Source organism: Arachis hypogaea, chromosome 19 (genome assembly GCF_003086295.3).
Source record: "Arachis hypogaea cultivar Tifrunner chromosome 19, arahy.Tifrunner.gnm2.J5K5, whole genome shotgun sequence".
In the NCBI taxonomy this organism is placed as follows: Eukaryota; Viridiplantae; Streptophyta; class Magnoliopsida; order Fabales; family Fabaceae; genus Arachis; species Arachis hypogaea.
The window spans coordinates 67,559,077-67,565,076 of NC_092054.1; positions in this window are offsets into that span (position 1 = coordinate 67,559,077).

Genomic DNA, 6,000 nt, shown 5'->3' on the forward strand with positions numbered 1-6,000 from the left:
AAGAGAGCCCACTCATGGACCTCGACAAGATCATGAGGAAATTCCTCACCATGAAATCCCTGAGATGCCTCAAGGGATGCACTTCCCTCCATAAAACTATTAGGAGCAAATCAACACTTTCCTAGGAGAATTAAGCTCCAACATGGGACAACTAAGAATGGAGCACCAAGAGCAATCCATCATCCTCCATGAGATTAGAGAAGATCAAAGAGCTATGAGGGAGGAGCAACAAAGACAAGGAAGAGACATAAAGGAGCTCAAGAGCACCATTGGTTCTTCAAGAAGAGGAAGACGCCACCCTCACTAAGGTGGACCTGTTCCTTAATCTCCTTGTTCTTATTTTCCTGTTTTTCGTTTATTATGCTTCATGTTTATTTATGTTTGTGTCTTTACTATATGATCATTAGTGTCTAAGTATCTATGCCTTAAATTTATGAATGTCCTATGAATCCATCACCTCTCTTAAATGAAAAATGTTCTAAAAACAAAAGAACAAGAAGTATAGGGTTTCGAATTCATCCTTGAAACTAGTTTAATTATTTTGATGTGGTGACAATACTTTTTGTTTTCTGAATGAATGCTTGAACAGTGCAAATATCTTTTGAAATTGGTGTTTATGAATGTTAAATATGTTGGCTCTTGAAGAATGATGAAAAAGGAGACATGTTATCTGATAATCTGAAAAATCATAAAAATGATTCTTGAAGTAAGAAAAAGCAGTGAAGAACAAAGCTTGCAGAAAAAAATGCAAAAAAAAAAGAAAGAAAAAAAAAAAGAAAAAGCAAGCAGAAAAAGCCAAAAGCTCCTTAAACTAAAAGGCAAGAGCAAAAAGCCAATAGCCCTTAAAACCAAAAGGCAAGGGTAATAAAAAGGATCCAAGGCTTTGAGCATCAGTGGATAGGAGGGCCTAAAGGAATAAAATCCTAGCCTAAGCGGCTAAACCAAGCTATCCCTATCCATGTGCTTGTGGCGTGAAGGTGTCAAGTGAAAACTTGAGACTGAGCGGTTAAAGTCAAGGTCCAAAGCAAAAAAAGAGTGTGCTTAAGAACCCTGGATACCTCTGATGAGCGGATATTTTATACGCTTTTTGGGGTTAATTTCATATAGTTTTGAGTATGTTCTCGTCAGTTTTTAGTCTATTTTCATTAGTTTTTAGGAAAAATTCATATTTCTGGACTTTACTATGAGTTGTGTATTTTTCTGTAATTTTAGGTATTTTTCTGGCTGAAATTGAAGGAGCTGAGCAAAAATCTGATTCAGGCTGAAAAAGGACTGCTGATGCTGTTGGATTCTGACCTCCCTGCACTCAAAGTGGATTTTCTGGAGCTACAGAACTCGAAATGGCATGCTTCCAATTGCGTTGGAAAGTAGACAGCCAGGGCTTTCCAGCAATATATAATAGTCCATACTTTGCACAAGGATAGACGACGTAAACTGGCGTTCAACGCCAGTTCTCTGCCCAATTCTGGCGTCCAGCGCCAGAAAAGGATCAAAAAACTGGAGTTGAACGCCCAAACTGGCACAAAAACTGGCGTTCAACTCCACAAATGGCCTCTGCACGTGAATTGCTTAAGTCTCAGCCCCAGCACACACCAAGTGGGCCCCAGAAGTGGATCTCTGCATCATCCATCATAGTCCACTCATATTTTGTAACCCTAGGCTACTAGTTTAGTATTTAAACGACTCTTAGAGACTTATTTTGTATCTCATGACATTTCAGATCAAAACTTTGTATTCTCTGACGGCATGAGTCTCTAAACCCCATTGTTGGGGGTGAGGAGCTCTGCTGTGTCTCGATGAATTAAAGCAAGTATTTCTGTTTTCCATTCAAACACGCTTGTTCCTATCTAAGATGTTCATTCGCGCTTAACTGTGATGGAGGTGATGAGCTGTGACACTCATCACCTTCCTCAAATCATGAACGTGTGCCTGACAACCACCTCCGTTCTATATACGATTGAATGAGTATCTCTTATATTCCTTAATCAGAATCTCCGTGGTATAAGCTAGAACTGATGGCAGCATTCATGAGAATCCGGAAAGTCTAAACCTTGTCTGTGGTATTCCGAGTAGGATTCAAGGATTGAATGACTGTGACGAGCTTCAAACTCTTGAAGGCTGGGCGTTAGTGACAGACGCAAAAGGATAGTAAATCCTATTCCAACCGGATCGAGAACCAACCGGTGATTAGCCGTGCTGTGACAGAGCACGTGAGCGTAGTTTTCACTGGGAGGACGGAAGGTAGCCATTGACAACGGTGATCCACCAACACACAGCTTGCCATAGGAGGGCGTGCGTGCGTGAATCAGAAGACAGAGGAAAGCAGAGATTCAGAAGACAAAGCATCTCTAAAACTCCAACATATTCTCCATTACGGCACAACAAGTAATCTTTAATTTATGTTCTCTTGGTTATTCACAATTCAACTGATAAACATAATTGACTTCCTGACTAAGATTTACAAGATAACCATAGATTGCTTCAAACTAACAATCTCCGTGGGATTCGACCCTTACTCACGTGAGGTATTACTTGGACGACCCAGTGCACTTGCTGGTTAGTGGTACGCGTTGTGAAAAGTGTGATTCGCAATTCGTGCACCAAGTTTTTGGCGCCGTTGCCGGGGATTGTTCGTGTTTGGACAACTAACGGCTTATTTTGTTGCTTAGATTAGGAAAAATTTTCTCTTTTTGGTTTAGAGTCTTTTATTATTTATCCCTTGTTAAAACACTTTAAATTTATAGCTCAGTTAATTAGAACGTGGTGTTCATGTTCATGGTAATTGGCTATCATATTTTTTAAAACCTTTTTCAAAAATAATTTTTCTGTTAAATCCTGTGCCAAACTTTAAGTTTGGTGTTTTCAAAAATAATCTTTCTTAAAATTTTCGAAAATTTTCATAACTCATTTGGCTAGAGCGTTAATCTGTGTTCTTGGTAATTGGGTTAGAGTCTTTTATATTCTTTTCAAAACCTTCTTTTTCATAAATAATATTTTTTCTATTAAATCTTGTGCCAAACTTTAAGTTTGGTGTTTTCTTGTTGATTTCCCTTTGGTTTTCGAAAATTTTGGTTTGGTTTTCTAAAAATTTTAAGTTTGGTGTTCTTTCTTCATGTTCTTGTGTTCTTGTGAGTCTTCAAAGTGTTCTTGAGTTTTCCTTGTGTCTTGATCTTAAAATTTTTAAGTTTGGTGTTCCTTGGTGTTTTCCCTCCAAAATTTTCAAAAACAAGGAGCATTAGATCTAAAAATTTTAAATCTTGTACTATCTTATTGTTTTTCTCTCTCCTCACTAAATTCAAAAATATCTTTTCAAAATATCTCTTCTAACTTCCTAACTTCTTATCTTTTCAAAATTTGTTTCAACTAACTAACTAACTTTTTGTTTGTTTCTTAACTTTTTCAAAACTACCTAACTAACTCTCTCTCTCTAATTTTCGAAAATATCTTCCCTCTTTTTCAAAAATTTCTTTTTTTACTAATTAATTTTTATTTTTTTCTTTTACGAAAAAAAAATCTTAATTTCAAAATTCAAATTCTTTTTAGTTATTTTATTTTATTTAAGTATTTACTTCTTATAAAATAAAATAAATAAAAAGATAAATCAGTCCAAGTTATATCCATATATCCATCATGGACATAAGTGGAAATGAACAGTCCAGGAGGACTCTGGGGTCATATTCTAACCCCTCTACTGCTTCATATGGGAGTAGCATATGCATACCCTCCATTGGAGTTAGTAGCTTTGAGTTGAATCCTCAGCTCATTATCATGGTGCAGCAAAGTTGCCAGTATTCCGGTCTTCCACAGGAAGAACCTACAGAGTTTCTGGCACAGTTTTTACAAATTGCTGACACAGTACATGATAAGGAAATAGATCAGGATGTCTACAGACTATTACTGTTTCCATTTGCTGTAAAAGATCAAGCTAAGAGGTGGTTAAATAACCAACCTAAGGCCAGCATAAGAACATGGAAACAGCTGACAGAAAAATTCCTGAATCAGTATTTTCCTCCAAAAAGGATGACACAGCTAAGGCTGGACATCCAAGGCTTTAAACAAGGAGATAATGAATCTCTTTATGATGCCTGGGAGAGATACAGAGAGATGCTACGAAAATGCCCCTCTGAAATATAAAGACAATTGAAGAGGCTCAAGAGCTCATTGATACAGTTGCCAGGAATCAGCATCTGTATCTAAGCAGCAACCCTTCCATGAATGAAGAGGTTAAAACAGTAACTGCTGAATTCAATACTGTAAAACAAGCTGCTGAATTCAATCAGCAATTGGATTTTCTGACAAAGCAGCTAGCTGAATTCAAGGACAGGCTACAGGAGACAAGGATAGCCAATATACATATGGATGAACAGTTTAAGCAAACAAAGCAGCAGCTATCAAGGCAAATAGCAGAAGAATGCCAAGCAGTTCAATTAAGAAGTGGGAAAACATTAAATGCCCCACCTCAAGGCATCAAAAATTCAAGAAATGAGCGACCCACCAAAGATTCACCTGAGGACAGTAAGAGCCCAGGGAAAAATAATTCTGGCACTAAAACGCCAGAAAATGGGTGGAAGGCTGGCGCTGAACGCCCAGACCATGCCCAAAACTGGCGTTCAGCGCCAGAAACAAGGCAGGATTGGCGTTCAACGCCAGAAATGGGCAAGAACCTGGCGTTGAACGCCCAAATGGGGCAGAATCCAGCGTTGAACGCCCAAAATGGGTACATTTCTGGCGTTCAGACGCCAGGAACAGACAGTGAGCTGGCGTCTAACGTCACTCCAGCTTCTCACTCTGGCACTCAATTGCCAGTGAGGGATCAGACACACACAAGTGCTGATAACAACCCCTCTAAAAAGGCTTCTTTAACCACTAAGGTTGAGGAATATAAAGCCAAGATACCTTATCCTCAAAAACTCCGGAAAAAGGAGCAGGATAAGCAATTTGCTCGCTTTGCAGATTATCTAAGGACTCTGGAAATAAAGATTCCATTTGCAGAAGCACTTGAGCAAATACCTTCTTATGCCAAGTTCATGAAAGAGATCTTGAGTCATAAAAAGGAGTGGAGAGAAACAGAAAGAGTTCTCCTCACTGAAGAATACAGTGCAGTCATTCTGAAAAGCTTTCCTGAAAAGCTTAAAGACCCTGGGAGTTTTCTGATACCATGCATATTAGAAGGTGATTGCACCAAGACAGCTTTATGCGATCTTGGGGCAAGCATCAACCTGATACCTGCATCCACTATCAGGAAGCTTGGCTTAACTGAAGAAGTTAAACCAACCCGGATATGTCTCCAACTTGCTGATGGTTCCACTAAATACCCATCAGGCGTGATTGAGGACATGATTGTCAGAGTTGGGCCATTCGCCTTTCCCACTGACTTTGTTGTGCTGGAAATGGAGGAACACAAGAGTGCTACTCTCATTCTAGGAAGACCCTTCCTAGCAACTGGACGATCCCTCATTGATGTCCAACAGGGGGAAATAACCCTGAGAGTCAATGATGATGAGTTTAAGTTGAACGCTGTCAAAGCCATGCAGCATCCAGACACATCAACAGACTGCATGAAAGTTGATCTCATTGACTCTTTGGTAGAAGAGATCAACATGGCTGAGAGTCTCGAATCAGAGTTGGAAGACATCTTTAAAGATGTTCAGCCTGATTTGAAGGATTCAGAGGACATGAAAGAGCCTCTGAACTTTCTTCTGAAAGAGGAAAAACCTCCTAAACCCGAGCTCAAGCCACTACCACCATCCTTGAAATACGCATTTCTGGGAGAAGGTGACACTTTTCCAGTGATCATAAGCTCTGCTTTAAATTCACAGGAAGAGGAAGCACTTATTCAAGTGCTAAGGACACACAAGAAAACTCTTGGGTGGTCCATAGGTGACCTTAAGGGCATAAGCCCAGCTAGATGCATGCACAAAATCCTATTGGAGGATAATGCCAAACCAGTGGTTCAACCACAGAGGCGGCTAAATCCAGCCATGAAGGAAGTGGTGCAGA